Source organism: Asterias rubens, chromosome 11, assembly GCF_902459465.1.
Source record: "Asterias rubens chromosome 11, eAstRub1.3, whole genome shotgun sequence".
Classification (NCBI taxonomy): Eukaryota; Metazoa; Echinodermata; class Asteroidea; order Forcipulatida; family Asteriidae; genus Asterias; species Asterias rubens.
In genome coordinates, this window is record NC_047072.1 from 1881004 (window position 1) to 1899444 (window position 18441).

General features: G+C 38.0%; 1 long non-coding RNA gene across 1 annotated transcript; it reads left to right on the forward strand.

Annotated features, from left to right (window-relative positions):
- The first annotated feature begins 506 nt into the window (after positions 1-506).
- LOC117296765 lies at positions 507-15313 on the forward strand. The gene is made up of 3 exons (XR_004519791.1): positions 507-646; positions 8272-8336; positions 13962-15313. It is a non-coding gene; the product is annotated as an uncharacterized LOC117296765 (long non-coding RNA).
- The last annotated feature ends 3128 nt before the right edge of the window (positions 15314-18441 follow it).

Consider the following 18441-nt stretch of genomic DNA (forward strand, 5'->3'; position numbering starts at 1 on the left):
CTAATATAGGCTAGTGAACGCGCGCGCGTGTTTTGCGGGAATAGTACCAGAGCGGGCACTAGTCTTTGCAAATAGTGCCCGCGGTAACAGCGCCCTCTCTTGACTTGAACCGTGAACAACAACTACAAAACTCCTATTTCTGTTCTTATTTGACATTTAAAACCGAGCTGTGTTATAAAACACATATTGACTGGCATAGTTCGGTAACTAGTGTACGTCTATTCCCCCTCGGGCCTGTGAGTGACCAGAAGAGGGGCCTATTTCCCTCGGCCTTCGGCCTCGGGAAATTGGTCGCTCTTCTGGTCACTCAAAGTCCCTCGTGGGAATAGACGTATACTAGTTACCTCATTGCCAGTCAATATGTGTATACAAATACATTGGTGATACAGTGTATGCCAATAGCAATAATGATTCTTACATTAAACAAACTAGTCAAATTAACTGACGAAAAACAATTACTTTTTCCACAAACTAATGATTTTATCTTCTTTGTGAATGTTGTACAGGATGATTCTACAGTTCCAGGTATTCTGTTATACAACGTGACAGATGAACAAGACCAGGTTGATATCGGAACACCACAGACTACTAGGCTGGTTCATCTGGCATTGATAGAGGCTGGGCTGGCTCAACTGGCTGACTCGAGGTAATTCAATATTTATAGACAATTGTTATCGGGGTTTATGCGGAGCCTTGAAGAGTATTAAAATGTCTCAAATTTAGGGCCCTAAGAAGCATTAAAAAGTAATAAATTCAGATACTTGAGGTCTTAGAATTGGTTGACACATGGGTTAATGATTGGAAAATACCTCTAGCCACTACTGGGCTAATATAGCTCAGTGGTCTAGTGGTTAGACATCTGCTCTAGCAATGCAAAGGTCGTGGGTCCAATCCCACCCGAGTGAGTTACGTGTGGGTTTCTTTTTAATAGAGCTTGGGAGAGTACTGAGTATACAGTGCTTAATACACATCGGTGTAAGGGTCAAATCAGTAATGTCGGCTGGAAAGAATTTCTGCTGCGTTTGAATATATACAGAAGTTGCTATTAGAGGAAGGAGGATCAAACTTGCTCCAAACATTTTACTTTTATTGTTTAAATTTCTTCATAGAAGATAATTTCAACCAAACATTTGATTTCAGTAAAAAATTCTTCTCTTGACATATTTTCTCGTTCTGGTATGCGTGAGACTTGCACAGTCTTTTGGAGGAAGAAACATCTGATGATACTAAAGTTTACAAAGCCTTCTCCAATTCCCTGCAGGATAACCTCCTTGTCCCAAAAAGATTTGGACATTTCATAGTCTCGCCACGTCCAGCGTAATTGTTCCAGACCGTCGCTAAAATGAAACAGGTGAACGTGGCAGACCGTTAACGGCATGCAAGATGACGCAAATATCCACCGCATGGCCAAGCAATGAAATCATTGGCTGCAGATGCATACTGTGAAGTTTCCTTGAATAAATCCCCCCTTAAATCAGAAAAACTGTGTCGATTTTGGTGAGGGGGTTAAGACTGAGGTTGTAGAGTTTCTTTACTGGCAAAAAGTAAAACCAAATATAAGATTCTGTATCCCTTGTGAAACCTGGCAGTTGTAAGTATTCACTTTGCAAATCTGTACATTCATGTACATGTAGTAGATTATTACGGTTGGCGTCGGCCAATGAAACTTCCTAGACGAGTCCAATTTATTTGAGGGTGGTAATATTTTCCAAATACTTGGAGCCGTCTTAGCCACGAGAGCAGTTGTTTCTTGCAGAGCAGCCGTCTCGCAAGTTATTGTTAAAAGAGAGCCGTTTTTCTATCACCCTGACAGACATTTAGCGATTTGTCCACAAGGCTAGCATTCACACAGCCTGGTCCCCTGTATTTAAGCACGATGATAAAGACAGATGCTTGCTGTACAGAACCAGTGATTCGATTGAATAAAACTATTTCATTGGATAAACATCCAGTGACGTAAGCTTGCTTTATCTGTGCTCTGATTGGTCAGAGGTGATATTTGGCAGCTGCACTTGCGGCCATCTGCAAATGAATGTAGGTAAAAGGTGAAGATGGACGGGGAATGACCTAAGCTAAAGGCCATTCTCTGGCGTTATTCACAAGCCTCGATGTGTGACGTCAGATGTTCAGTCTAGGATTCAAACAGCTTGGAAGACTTTTACATAATGGAGCAAAGGTCCCGCATCGTTGTCTTTCTTCAATTGGGTCCCCACGCGAGAGATCTTTCAGAGAAAGGAATAGTAGAACAACAGCAACTACCCACAACTGTGTATGCAAAAGACTCATCATCGGTTGGCAAATACTTGCGTCCGTGGCCGCCTCATCCTCAAATTGTAATGGTTGCGCACTCCTGTAGTCGCCGCCGCCACCTGCTCTCTTTCAATCCCTGCTCTTCTCAGCTCTCCTAAACTTCTACCACTCCACTTTGTCACATTGTCTATCCAGCGCAGCTTAGCACAACCTCTGCTGCAAAATGTACCCTTAGGCAGACCATCTATAACTGCGAGGGGTAGGCCTCCCTGTCTCATCAAAAGACTGTGAACTTATAAGATCAAATATCTAACCCTGTCTGAAATGAGGGTGTTGGTGACTTTCAGCGGTTTTTAATTTCATTCTGTCATTATCGTAGAGACTATCGTCTCTCCTATTTTAAGCTCTTTAATTGATGAGTAGTGGCAATACTTAAATGAATAGTGCAGTAACGAGCTTCTTTTCAGCTCAATTTAATTCTTGAAATCTAATTCATCATCATCATTATCATTGAAGCTGTGCTCATCCAGTGTAAGATGTATAGGCCTTCGGATGTAAATGCCTTAACTTATGTTTCTTGCAGTTCTGGTCCATGTATTGTTCCTGCATCAACTCTGATGTCATCTCACCATCTTTTTCTCTGTGTACCTCTTTTCCTGTTCTACGTCCTTGGTTGCTAATCCATCTTGCTGTATGCTATTTTCATTTCTTCGGACAGTGTGCCAGCCTATCTCCATTTAGTTTGTTTTTATTGTCCTTGTCATGTCTCTTTGTTCGTTAAAACCTGTCTCTAATTGAGATATGTATAATAATTTCTCTCCATTGCTCACTGTGTTGTGCAGAGTTAGTGTTCTGTCTATTTTGTTGTTTTAATTGTTTCTGCTCCATTACCTGATTTTCCATGTGTAAATGCTTAGTTCTATAAATTAATCGTTGAAATCAAGAAAGATACAATAGAAGTCACCTGTGAAAATAACAGCTGAATACAAGGTCAACATGTTGATAAAACAGCTAAATACTGTCACGGTATTTTCACTTGTAGGTCGAATCAATCCACGTTTAGCGGGGTTACAGTGGGTACCAACCAAATCTCTGACCACAGCATGCATAGATGGACACCAGCCTTCCGAAGTCTGAGAAATAATTCATGCATGCATTGTATCTTAGATTGTTATGTTTTGATTGACTTTTTATCAACAAGGGCATTTCTGACCAAAGGATGCTTTCTAACGTTGCCATAAGTGAGCTTTCAGATAGAAATACAAAATCTTGTGTTTTTGTTCTTCTATCCTTTTTTTTATTTTTTTTTTTTTGGGGGGGATACCAAAGTAGCTAAGCACAGCAAAATTATGCTTACCAGAATAAGGTAACCAGCCAAAATTCCATTTCACATGTGTCCTCTGCGACTGGTATCCTGTAGATTTGTGCTTAGCAGAAAGTTGTTTCTAATAAACTGGGCCTATTGGAATGTTACGGGTTGGCTAATTTTGTGCTAAGCTCCCCAAAGACGACATGAAGTACCGCGCTAATTGGCTTCTTCAGGTGAAGTACAAAACACGAGTGACGGTTTCGGTTTCAGCGCCAAGAGAAAAGAGACGCATATAGCATGTTGCCCTCGCGCGATAGACCGGTCGTCGTTATGCAGAGTGGTCACTGTCTCACCACTAGTGGACAGATATTGATTCCACCCATTCCTTCCTTAATATCCCGAGGGCCGATATTTTATAAAGTGTCGTTTCTAATGAAGCAACCTAGATTTAATAGTGCTGGGACTTCTTTTTCAATCCCCCCCCCCCCCCCCCCCGTCCATCTCCTCTTTGATGCCATATAGGAGGCAGCCACTGTTCGCCCCTAGGGGTTCATATTTTCATTACGTTGATTAAACGATCAGTAACTTGACATTTCTCGGGCACCACCGTTAGGAGTCAGAGTGGCTCTAATTACCATGGCTATGGTTTTCTTGATGCGAAGTACCGGTTGATTCTTCAGATGGGTAAGAAGGCTTACCCCTTTGAGAGTCTTCGACTAAGAGTGCCCGTCTCCATTTAATCCATTATTAGCATAAAGAGATGATACTGATCTGTGTGTGATCCGGTTTAAATGTGACAGGCTCTAAAAAAAAAAAAAGTCGTTTGTCGCTTTTTTTTTTTTTTTTTATGTCGTTTTATGCTACTTTAGACTCTTTATTTTCACATTTTCTTAAATAAAACCTTCATTTTGATTGATAAAAGTGAATAAAAACAATTATTTTTGTTTATCCCTTTAGACATCAATTAGTAAGTGATGTTTTTATTATAGGCAGTTGTCAAAGACTAGCCTTCACAGTTGGTGTAACAAATTTGAGCTCAATCGGTCATTGAACTTGCGAGATAATAATGAACGAAAAAAACACCCTTGTCACACAAAGTTATGTGCGTTTAGATGGTTGATTTTGAGACCCCAAGTTCTAAATCTGAGGTCACAAAATCAAATTCGTTGAAAATCACTTCTTTCTCTAAAAACTATGGCACTTCAGAGGGAGCCGTTTCTCACAATGTGTTATACCATCAACCTCTCCCCATTACGCGTCACCAAGAAAGGTTTTATGCTAATAATTATTTTGAGTAATTACCAATAGTGTCTACTGCCTAAGCGATACACTACAGACACAAATACTTTGTGTTTCCAGTTGGCATGTCCAGAATTTTACATTGTGCTTCACTTGCTGACTGAGACTTGTAACATGCTCAGAAAACCTTCTGTGAATAATCGTTGGGGCTTCCACCAACTAACCCTCTCTTGACCACATAGGGCAATTGATAGACCTTTTGATCACAATGTCACAGCCAAAGTTTGTTGCCAGCCGAGAATGGAACTATGGAAATCCAGAAAAACAGATGGCCACAGTTTTTGACCATTTCATGACACACAAATACCAAAACTAGTCTGGAATTGTTTTGGAAACAAAGCAACTAATCATTGGAGGTATTTTTGTGTACATGTAATAGGTATAATTGAGAAATGGAACAAATGGTATGCAGAAATGTTGATTTTGGTCACTACATCTGTCAACATGATTGATTGTTTTGCTTTCATACGGACGTCCATTACAACCAGCAGGGTTTACTTATCAACAAAGGAAAAGTCAACACAAGTTAAAATCACAAAAAATTAATTGATTTATTTTAATGAGAATGTGTACGACTGACTACCTTATACATGCAGTATGGGAACAAGACACCGCAAACCATGACTAAAGCAGTTAGTTCATTGTATTGACTCTAAAAATCAATGGCAATAAACAAGTATGGTAAAAGGTATCTTCCGATAATATAAAGCATTTTGGGAATTATTTCACTAGAAATAATGTGGTTATGTAAAAAGATATCATTTTCGGGGGCAACAATCTTTAATCTGTGAATTGTTATTTTTGTATTGGATTATTCTTCCCGTGGACATAACCGCACCAGACTTGTTTGCCAACTTTTGAAATGAATGGTCACAGTTTTGTTGTATGTACATCTACATTCATATAGGACTAAAAAAAAAACTTAAAAGGTTCCAAAAACCGAAGGTATATTTTGCCTTTAAAGAGAGTGGACACTATTGGTAATTGTCAAAGACCAGTCTTCTCACTTGGTGTATCTAAACATATTCATAAAATAACAAACATCTGATAATTTGAGCTCAATCGGTCGTCGAAGTTGCGAGATATGAATGAAATAAAAAACACCCTTGTCACACGAAGTTGTGTGCTTTCAGATGCTTGATTTCGAGACCTCAAATTCTAAACTTGAGGTCTCAAAATCAAATTTGTTGAAAATTACTTCTTTTGCGGAAACTACGTCACTTTAGAGGGAGCCGTTTCTCACAATGTTTTATACCATCAACCTCTCCCCATTACTCGTCATCAAGATAGGTTTTATGCTAATAAATATTTTGAGTAATTGCCAATAGTGTCCACTGCCTTTAAGCAGTGGCATCAACTACAAAAGGAAACGCCAATCACAAATAGTCAGTTTACTTTGATGCGAAAGTATACACTGACCCTCTTGTAAGTTTGGGAATAAGATGAGGCAAACTCAGATTTTCAAAAAACAAATCACACTACATGTTTTTAGTTCTAATAATAATAATAATAATAATAATAATAATAATGATAATAATAATAATAAGACTTGTAATGCGCACATATCCACCCTGCTGGGTGTTCAAGGCGCAGTAAAACCAAAAACAAAACAAAAAACAAAACACAACACAAAGAAAAACAGACACAACAAAATTAGTCATTGAAAACCTGTGACATAAGATAAGTTTTGAGAAGAAACTTGAATTTTGCGGTACAAACACAAGATCGAAGATTAAGTGGTAGAGAGTTCCAGATGCGTCAGTGTGCTTTGATAGTCAGTGTACTTTGATGAAAATGTATATACTGACCCCCTTATGAAGGATGGGGACAAGACACAGGAAACTCCAAGAATTAAACACAAATTGTCAGCTCTACAAGTTTAGAATTTTTGAATAAGTTCGGCTCTACATGTTTTTAGCTGTTAGGACATGGCGAACTCAAAATATAAATAAATTGTCCGTGGCGCTCTACATGTTTCTAGTGTCGCAAACTTGTTTGTTGAGACCGAACCAGCACCTAATTGGTCTGGATTACATTTGCAGATGTCTCGGGGAGTTGTTAATGCGTTCAGGATGGTTCATTTGTCATATTGAATACATCTACACTTAAGGAACAAATTACCAACATGGTGATGGATGGATGAACTGTTCCTGTTAATGGTGAACTGGAGCAAAACCCGCTACATATTTAAATCACGGTCCGTTGTGATTCGAGGCACAGGGGCTTTTAAAGCAATAGACACTGTTGGTAATTGTCAAAAACTAGCTTTCACAGTTGGTGTATCTCAACATATACATAAAATAACAAACCTGTGAAAATTTGAGCTCAATCCGTCATCGAACTTGCGAGATAATAATGAAAGAAAAAAACACCCTTGTCACATGATGTTGTCTTTCTCGAAAACTATGGCACTTCAGTGGGAGCCGTTTCTCACGATGTTTTATACCATCAACCTCTCCCCATTACTTGTCACCAATAAAGGTTTTATGCCAATAATTATTTTGAGTAATTACCAATAGTGTCCACTGCCTTTAAAGTTGGTATTCTACCTGCAAGGACGTATTCGCTCTTGATTTTTAGCGATAACTCAAAAATGTGACCATTTTCACTGTGTTTTTTGTACGCATCTACATTTATATAGGGTTCAAATAACCCATTGGTTCCAAAAACCAACTTAAGGTATTCATCTACTTTGCGTTTAAAGGCTCTGGACGCCTTTAGTAATTGTCAAAGGCAAGTCTTCTCAGTTGGTGTATCTCAACATATGCATAAAATAACAAACCTGTGAAAGTTTTGAGCTAAATTGGTCGTCAAAGTTGCGAGAGAATAATGAAAGAAAAGAACTGTGTGCTGCTTTTTTACTACTACCTGGGCAGAGGGTTACAAAATCAGCTGGGACTACTATGTGCTTTAGTTTAAAGAGGATTATTATTAATAAACTCTCAATAACTTGTCATAAATTCATTTTACAAGCGGGAGAAAAAATTATTGTGATTATTGTACCTACATGTACAGAATGGGAGCCAAATATAGGTTAGTTCTATTTGAACATTTCTCTGTTTAAATATAAAAAAAAAATTACTTTGGAAGTGGGGCTTAAGTTCAGTTTACATTGAAGGAAAGGAAAGTCAGCGGTGACAGATGTTCTGATGCTGGTTGTGTTTAAAGGCAGTGGACACTATTGGTACCGAATTACTTCTTTCTCGAAAACTACGTTACTTCAGAGGGAGCCGTTTCTCACAATGTTTTATACTACCAACCTGTCCCCATTACTTACCATTGAACTCTCAAAATGGCGATTATGGCAGGTATTAGTGTATGACCCTGGGTACGAGGGCTATATTTAGGAACTATCTATTTCTTGAGGCACATAACTCTGTATTTTGCATTTTGTTCTATTTCCTTAAATACAGTGAGCTAAGCATTGATGGTTCAGAGGTATAAACGGACTTCCCCAAGAATTGACAACATTTCTTAGGTAAGCAGCTGATATTTTCTTAACCACATTCTTCCCCCCTCCCCCTCCCCAGGTATCCACAAATGTGTCAAATACATGTATTATACTATTATCCAAAATGTTTTTCATAGTGTGGTCGTATTTGTATGATGCTTCATGTTAGGTGTTAAAACTGACAAGTGCTGTCACGTATAGACCCACTCATCATCATAATTTAATAATAATAATAATAATAATAATAATAATAATACTAATAATAATAATAATAATAATAATAATAATAATAATAATAATAATAATAATAATAATAATAATAATAATAATAATAATAATAATAATAATAATAATAATAATAATAATAATAATAATAATAATAATAATAATAATAATAATAATAATAATAATAATTACAACATTTACAGAGCGCTAAATACAGATTTTTCTAAGCGCTATAACCAGATTGACAAAACAGATCGGTTTAAGTTGAGATTTAAAGTGTCCAATGAGGGAGCTGCTTGAATGTGGGTGGGTAGCTTGTTCCAAAGTGTTGGAGCTATGACTGAAAAGGTCTGATCGCCATAGCTTGTCATGGTGCGGGGTCCCGGGGAAAGCTGGAAATGAGCAAATGAAGAAGAGCGAAGGCGTCGAGAAGCTGATGACAGTGAAGAAGAACGAAGGGCTCTGAGGTCTTGGAGATACACCGGAGCCAAGTTATGAACAGCTTTATACACAAGAAGAAGAATTTTGAAGTGGATGCATTGGTGAATTGGAAGCCAATGAACAGAGCGAATGATTTAGGCTATGTACATCCATTGTAAGATGTACGTAGCCCTCCTCGTGTCGACGCCATTTGGTTCAATTTCTTGCAGTTCTGGTCCATGTTGTTCCTGCACAGACCCTGATGTCATCTCTTCAACTTCTTCTCTGTCTACCTCTTTTCCTTTTCCCTGTCCTTGGTTACCAATCCATTAATCTTGTTGTCCATCTATTGTCATATCATTGGGCAGCGTGTCCAGCCCATCTCCATTTATCTTGTTTTAGTGTCCTTATGATGTCTCTTACACCAGTTTTCTTTTTCAACACACTGGAGAGAATAAAACGTCACACCATTAACATATCATGTGTTAAATTCACACCACGTAACAGGTGTTATTTTACTATGTCGTGAATTTTGATTCTTTTCGTATCTTTATGTGACAACACCAATGGTGTCAATTTTAACACCCAATCTTTTTTTCAACCGGGCGTTTCGTCAACTCTGAAAGCAAGCTTTCTCATCAAAACCGTGTTTTGGATATCTCAGGCTGCAATATCAACCATAAGACAAGAATGCAAATTAGACTATGAAAGCTTCATCATGGTTGTATAGTATGACCATAATGAGTGGATATCATTTCAACCGGGCGTTTCGTCAACTCTGAAGCAAGTTTTCTCCCTCTGAGTTCATAGAAATAAGATTTCACCGTATTGTTTGGTCCATGGTTTCCCCCACAAAACAGTGTACACACATCGCATCTTTTGTGCTCCCCTGAACCTCAACTCGTCAAAACTTAATCAACAGTTCATTGTATTGTCTCGGGTTACACTTTGGTTATTAAGACATCCGTTTCAATTCTCTCAACTCTTTCATACTCTCTACCGTCCTTCTAATTGTGACTCCATCTTGTCCTCTTTCTTATTGCACCGTATCTTTATCTCCCAAACCATCTGAGCTGAACGTCTCAAAATACGACAATAAGTGCGCATCTAAACTGACACAAACTGAACCAGTGCTGGGAATCGTCCTTTGGAGGAATCCATTCATGCTGGTGAAAGAAATATTGAATTCAAACTCCCAGAAGAAATTTGATTTCACTGTAGTAGTGGTATCGGATTTCTTTGACCTAATTTTATATCGGTCTCATATTTACATTTTTATGGCTGGCCTACAAGACTTCATTAAGATATCCTGGGGATTTGTAAATTCTGCATTTAGTGATTTGTATCATTTCTTTGTTTGTTGTATTTATGGACTGCTTGCAATAGTTCAAATAAATTGCTACTTTATTGCACATTATAACACCAACATGTGCTTGATTATGTTCTCTACCAAAGCCATATCTACACGGTCATTCCATTTTAGAGGCAGGGGGGTTTACTTGAGGGGATAGTCAAGGGGGATTGTAACAACAATATCCCAGTGTGCAAATACAATTTAGTTATCATAAAAACCCTTCCTAGCTTGCTTTCAAATGTGACCTTGCCTGTTTGTGAAGCCCAAGGCTGCTGAAATATCCAATCCTCTGTCAGCCATTTCTCCCTTTTTAACCAAAATGTTTTGTCACTTGGAGTTGTTGACATGGAGTGCAATTAAAGCTTGAATATGTAAATAAACTACAGACGTGACATTTTCCCTATTCTAATAAGTTGACGATTGTTTTGCCCTTAGATAAATCAGATATAGTTGTTACTATTATTAGCAGTAGTAGAAGTAGTATCATTATTTCATGTCAGTGGGATAATATTTTCAAATCATTTAAAACCTTTCAACTGCAAGGGTTTTATGGGATTGAGAAACTGTGCATAGAACTAACTGACTAACTGTAAAATATCCGCAAAGTGTAAATTAGATGCATTCATCAACATTATTCACTGGGGCTCATCATTCAAAAACACAGTGGATAATATTGAATGATCAAACAGTAGAAGGGTTCGACTGTGTTTTATAAACAATGAAGATGCTTTCACTGAGTTATATCATTTTGCAGGCTGGCAAAGTTTATCTTTAATTCAAAACCATTATGGAATATATTGAATGGTCAGGCAGTAGGAGGGTTGACTGTGCGGATGCATTCACCACTTGAAATCATATTGCAGGCTGGCAAAGTTCATCTACATAATGCAAGTGGACAGTGGACGGCATTGAATGATCAGACAGTAGGAGGGTTGACTGTGTAGTGTGTAGATGCATTCACATATGATGTCATATTGCAGGCTTGCATATATTGAATGGTCAGACAGTAGGAGGGTTGACTGTGTACTGCGTAGATGCATTCACCACATGATACAGTAGGCTGGCATATATTGAATGGTCAGACAGTAGGAGGGTTGACTGTGTAGTGTGTAGATGCATTCACCACATGATACAGTAGGCTGGCATATATTGAATGGTCAGACAGTAGGAGGGTTGACTGTGTAGTGTGTAGATGCATTCACCACATGATACAGCAGGCTTGCATATATTGAATGGTCAGACAGTAGGAGGGTTGACTGTGTAGTGTGTAGATGCGTTCACCACATGATACAGTAGGCTGGCATATATTGAATGGTCAGACAGTAGGAGGGTTGACTGTGTAGTGTGTAGAACCGTTCACCACATGATACAGTAGGCTGGCATATATTGAATGGTCAGACAGTAGGAGGGTTGACTGTGTAGTGTGTAGATGCGTTCACCACATGATACAGTAGGCTGGCATATATTGAATGGTCAGACAGTAGGAGGGTTGACTGTGTAGTGTGTAGATGCATTCACCACATGATACAGTAGGCTGGCATATATTGAATGGTCAGACAGTAGGAGGGTTGACTGTGTAGTGTGTAGATGCGTTCACCACATGATACAGTAGGCTGGCATATATTGAATGGTCAGACAGTAGGAGGGTTGACTGTGTACTGTTTAGATGCATTTACCACATGATATCATATTGCAGGCTGGCAAAGTTTATCTATCACTCAAAACCTCAGTGGATGATCTGAAATGGTCAGACAGTAGGAGGGTTGACTGTGTAGTGTGTAGATGCATTCACCACATGATACAGTAGGCTGGCATATATTGAATGGTCAGACAGTAGGAGGGTTGACTGTGTACTGTTTAGATGCATTTACCACATGATATCATATTGCAGGCTGGCAAAGTTTATCTATCACTCAAAACCTCAGCGGATGATATTGAATGGTCAGACAGTAGGAGGGTTGACTGTGTACTGTGTAGATGCATTCACATATGATATCATAGTGGCTGGCATATATTGAATGGTCAGACAGTAGGAGGGTTGACTGTGTACTGCGTAGATGCATTCACCACATGATACAGTAGGCTGACATATATTGAATGGTCAGACAGTAGGTGGGTTGACTGTGTAGTGTGTAGATGCGTTCACCACATGATACAGTAGGCTGGCATATGTTGAATGGTCAGACAGTAGGAGGGTTGACTGTGTACTGTTTAGATGCATTTACCACATGATATCATATTGCAGGCTGGCAAAGTTTATCTATCACTCAAAACCTCAGTGGATGATCTGAAATGGTCAGACAGTAGGAGGGTTGACCGTGTACTGTTTAGATGCATTCACCACATAGTATCATATTGCAGGCTGACATAGTGTATCATTTTGGGGCTGTCTACACCCCACCCTCCCAAAAGTAGAAAAGAGGAAAGGTTAACATCACAAATAAAGTAAACAAATCGGTTAATAAACAGGCCACCTTACCCTACTCGTTACATGTTTCTTCGCAACTCGCTCTACCCATGACGTCATACACAACGCATCATCTGACTTTGGTATCTCTAAAAGATATTCAAGGCCATTTCTCTACACTGCTTTGTCATTTTACTGCGCCAAAAAAATTGAGTTATTAAAAAAAATGGAGGTGGGTAGACTAGTAATATTATTTGATTGATGAATTTTAATTTACGCTGTTATGGAAACGGCTTGAAATGGTACCCAGGACACAATAGGGCCGTGCTGATGTGCCAGACTCTAAATATTAAATCGATAATCGTATTGAAATTCAGTTTTCCTGTCTGGAGAGAGAGAGAGATGCCGTTTTTGGAAGGCCAACTATCTTGAGTCTGCTAGCCCTGTTTCGCATGTATTAATCTTAATTTTGCTTGTTGTTGGATCTTTTGTTTCATAAAAAAAAATAAAAAAAATAAAAATGTTGTGTACTGGGGAATATTATGAAGTAGGCCTATCTTAAAGGCAGTGGACACTATTGGTAAGTGTCAAAGACTAGCCTTCACAGTTGGTGTATCTCAACATATGCATAAAATAACAAACCTGTGAAAATTTGAGCTCAGTCGGTCATCGAAGTTGCGAGATAATAATGAAAGAAGAAAAAACCTTGTCACTCGAAGTGCGTTTAGATGGTTGATTTCGAGACCTCAAGTTCTAAATCTGAGGTCTCAAAATCAAATTCATGGAAAATTACTTCTTTCTCGAAAACTATGGCACTTCAGAGGGAGCCGTTTCTCACAACATTTTATACCTACAACCTCTCCCCATTACTCGTCACCAGGAAAGGTATTATGCCAATAATTATTTTGAGTAATTACCAATAGTGTCCACTGCCTTTAACTAGAAGTTGTTAAACAAATTATGTGAACCATGTTTGTGAGTGAATTTTCTTGGTAACTGTATACAAAAAAATAATACTTATGAACTGGGGAAATTTTTATGAAGTAGGCCTATCTTAACTAAACATTGTTAAACAAAATTATGTGAGCCATGTTTGTGAACGGATTTTCTCGGTGGGAGATTGCCTGCAAAATAGTACCTGTACATTAACGTAGATACATGTAGGAAATTTGTTTTGAACCACAACGATTCACGTTTTAGTAACTGTGATATAACGTTTTTGATTGTTTACTTGTTTTCACTCTAGTTAAGTCTCAACTCTTTGTCGCCTGGTATGCATACATCAAAGAGGGAAGTCTATCTTCAGTTTTCTGGACGAGTGCAATTCTTCCAGTCCTCTACATCCAAGAGGGAAGTCTATCTTCAGTTTTCTGGACGAGTGCAATTCTTCCAGTCCTCTACATCCAAGAGGGAAGTCTATCTTCAGTTTTCTGGACGAGTGCAATTCTTCCAGTCCTCTACATCCAAGAGGGAAGTCTATCTTCAGTTTTCTGGACGAGTGCATATTCTTCCAGTCCTCTAGTTTTCAAGAAACAAAAGAGAAAAGTTCTCCACCACAACGTGCGCTTAATGTAATTTTTTTGTTAATTTATGTTTTTAATTAGCAAAAGTAATTAAGCACCATTTAGACCATGTAATGCCAAACAAACATGATTAGCGTCCGGCTTTTCTGAAAGAATGGTAAGAGGAGGCTGACACATTTTTGAAAGACAACCTGATGAGCTGGGTTTTTTTCAATTGTTCAAACATTTTTGTTTTGCCTGTTATATCACTTGTTTACAAACGAGCCACAGAGCATGGCGTTCCTGCAGGCACAATTTGTACATAGCTCAATGTGTGACAAGTCTGACATACTATCTGATATTGAGATTGTACTGTCTAATTTATATCCATCTTTGGTCTCAAAATTTGTACAGCTGCAATTATGTTTTGAGAAAATAGAATTAGCTGTTGGAAACAACTTATCAACCCAATGGGCCGACGACGGTATGAATGGAAAAAAATAGTTAATGACCTGACGGCTCGACCCTAGCAGATTCTTTTTTTGTTAGCCTTCGAGAAAGACTCTGCTAGGGTCGAAACATCAGGCCCTAACTATTTCTTGCAATTATTTTCGGTTGTGGATTTATGTGGAAATTGTTACACAAAATACGTGTATCTTGCCTGCCAGAAAAACTATGGAATGTACTGAGTGACCTTATTTGTAATCAGAGGTTTACTTAGTCTACACTACATGCCCTTCGTATTTAAATGTTTAATTCAGGCAACATTGTTTGTGTTGTTAATTGTGGAATATTGAACCAACCTTTTTTGAAAAATTACGAAATTTTTACAAGCATAAATATTGATTTAGATTATTTGTGCCTGCATTAAAGCCATTGGACCCTTTCGGTAAACAGTATTTCCCAAGGCCCACACTTCGTGTATCACAACTTCTATATCGAATAACAAACTTGTGGAAATGTAGGCTCAATCGGCCATCGGAGTCGGGAGATAATAACGGGTAAACCCATCCTTGTAGCCGCACGTTTCGCCGTGTCCATGACATGTGTTTAAAATAAATCCGTAATTCTCGCTATCGAGAATTGATATTGTTTTACTGTTTTCTCAAAAAGTAAAGCATTTCATGGACTAATATTTCGAGAGAAGTCTTTCACCATTACCTTCTGTAATTGTAAACCTGTGAACTTTGAATTTTTTTCTGTACCGAAAGGGTCCAATGGCTTTAAAGTCAAGTCAATATTGAGTGTTTGCTTTTGCTACGTTTGTTGCCAACGCTGTGCCAATCCCTTTGAAGTTCACAGACAGCATTGTCAATGTTGTCAAAGACCAATATCCACTCTTGTTTTTGACCAAATACATATGAAATATTTTTTAAATGTGCCCATTTGAGGTTAATCGGTCATCTGGGATACGCGAAATCAATTGACTGAGCCAGATTAATTTTAAACGTGTGTTTATAACTGATTTGAAACATAGAGTTTGGGTCTTCTTGCGAGATTTATTGTTTGCCTCAATTCTCAAAAAAAAAAGATAACAAAAATTCAAGCGCCCATCTTTAAGGAAATTGCTCACCATTAGCCTTTTTGAGGTATGGAGGACGCTAAAGTGTTGCACTGTTTGGTTTTGAGTGCCTATCAAATACAGACAACATTTACCCATACCTAGTAGTGTCATGGTGCTGTGCCTACATACCTCATATATATATTTTTTTACCAGACCATTGTTGTGCACTCCCTTTAACTGGAAAGGTCTCTGCAGAGTTTCGCCTCGATGGGCAAACATTTGTAGCTGTCGACTCGGGGGGAAAGTGAATCAGTCAATAGATATAACTCCCACCTGGAATAAACCTAATTTTCGAAAGTGCGATAAGGTCAGAAACAGTTAGAATACCATGGTTTATTTCTGGTCAGCGTTTGGGGAGGGGGGGGGGCTAACCAGGCTCGAAGACTTCCTCTTTTCAGCTGATTTGCTCTTGTGGGTTTTGATTGTCCCTGTCTTCAGTTTCTGTGTACAAGGTATAGGAATATTATCCTTTCCTGCCTTTTCTTGCCCGGTTCTCTCTTTTCCTCGTTTTGTATGGTAGTTTCTGAGTCTGGCGTACACGGTTCATTGATCACCTAACAGTTGTCTATAAATATAAAGTTTAAAATCTGCCTCTGTTAGTACTTTTGAAAACTTGAACATAAATTGCTACCAGCCAATTTCTTGTTTTTGATCGCTGTCTTTCGCTTTACTTTATGACATTTTCTCAGAATGGTTCACTGCTGTAAAAAAAAAGAAAAATGAAGATGTGGTGACTGTTGTAAAACGAAGAGATGAAGTTTGTGGTAGCGTCATGTATAAATCTCCTTTGAATAGTGTTGGTCCTGGAAATCAAGCTGTGGTTTCCAGAACCAATACTTTATACCCAAAAGAGATTAACAAGTGGTGCTACTGCATACATCACTTAGGTGTGCTCCTACCATGCAAAGTTTTAAGCCCTACTTGTTTTAAAAGTAGGCCTATATGTTTCTCAAAAACAGATTTCTGGCTGTAGCAAATGTTGTGAGTGCCTTTATCATGAGATCGTTTTCTCAATCTCATTAAAGGAACACGTTGCCTTGGATCGGTCGAGTTGGTCTTTAAAAAGCGTTTGAAACCAGTTTTTATAAAATGCATATGGGTAGAAAGATGTTGTAAAAGTCGAATACAATGATCCACACAAACATGCCTCGAAAATGCACGGTTTTCCTTTTACCTTGTCGACTAACACGGTCGGCCATTTATGGGAGTCAATTGTTTGACTCCCATAAATGGCCGACCGTGTTAGTTCGCACAGTAAAAGGAAAACCACGCAATTTCGTAGAAAACTTGTGTGGATCATTGTATTCTACTTTTGAAACATCTTTCCAACCATATGCATTTTATATAAAAAAAAACGGTTACAAACGCTTTTTATAGACCAACTCGTCCGATCCAAGGCAACGTGTTCCTTTAATGTACTTGACTATTCCAAAAACGAAAGTGTTAATGGGGAGGTTGATCTTTTGTTTTGTGTTTGTTTGCTAGATTGGATTGCCAAAGAAGGATGTTTTGTTGAAATTGTTACAAAATAGTCCAACAACCATGTTTAAATATGATGCTGCTTATAGTAAGGCATGTGAGATTTCCTCTTTCAAGCTGATTTGGTTTTTGCCCTTTTTGTCTTCACTTTCTGTGTACAAAAGTATAGAAATAGTATCTTTTCCTCTTGTTTTCTTGCCCTTTATCTATGTTCCTCTTCTTTCGTGATTAGTTACTCACATGCCTGTATAATTGTATACTCTGTAACTTTACACTATGTTTACTCTCTCTATATTTTATTTACTGTTAACCTAAAAGTGTTAGTAGGTTTATTTAAATGCAGAGGAAACATGCATTAAATGGTGCTTTTCAAAACGTTACTGTACTTATACTTTTACGCATTTACGGAATTAAATGATTACTTTATCATTGTTACGTTGAAATTTGTAGTATCTGTTTGTGTCGATTTGTGTATCAAATGTACTTGGAAACTCATAGCGCATTTATATTAGTATTCATGGTTTGTTTAAAACATTTTGTTTAGTTCCCAAAAGCATCACTATATACATTTCGTTTACAATTTCAAAAACATCTTCAAAATCTAAGAAAAGAGCAGATGGAACAAGAAACAGTTAACAATAACTCATACAACAAAAGTACACACTAAAATCTGAGTGGATATTACAAATTATATGAAAATTATGTTTTAATAAGTCACAGCAGACAAATAAAGTGTATAAGCCTACATGAGCACAAGTTTATTTCATATTTTATAGCAGCATATAATGCAGCAGTAACAAGTGCAGGCTATGCCTACACATGCAAAGAAGTCGCATTTATACACAACAAATGGCAACCAATAAATACCAGTAAACATGCGGTAGGATATCAACATGGAAAAAGAGTTGGACGTTACTGTCAGTAACGCTTATTGTATTCAAATTGTGGCAGGGGAATTTTTATATATTTTTCCAAATTCAAACAAGTTTAAAGTGAAAGGTTCTCAAAATGCTATTGAAAGCTGCTGTTTACTTCTAACCATGCGATTAAGATAAGGAACGATACCAAACGTATAGCTTCCCTTTAAAGGTACCTCACCCAACCCGTCTTTAAATGCTCTTTAAAAATAGATTAATCATTTCCCACTTAGCTGACAAAACTTACCCACCTCTGACGTACAG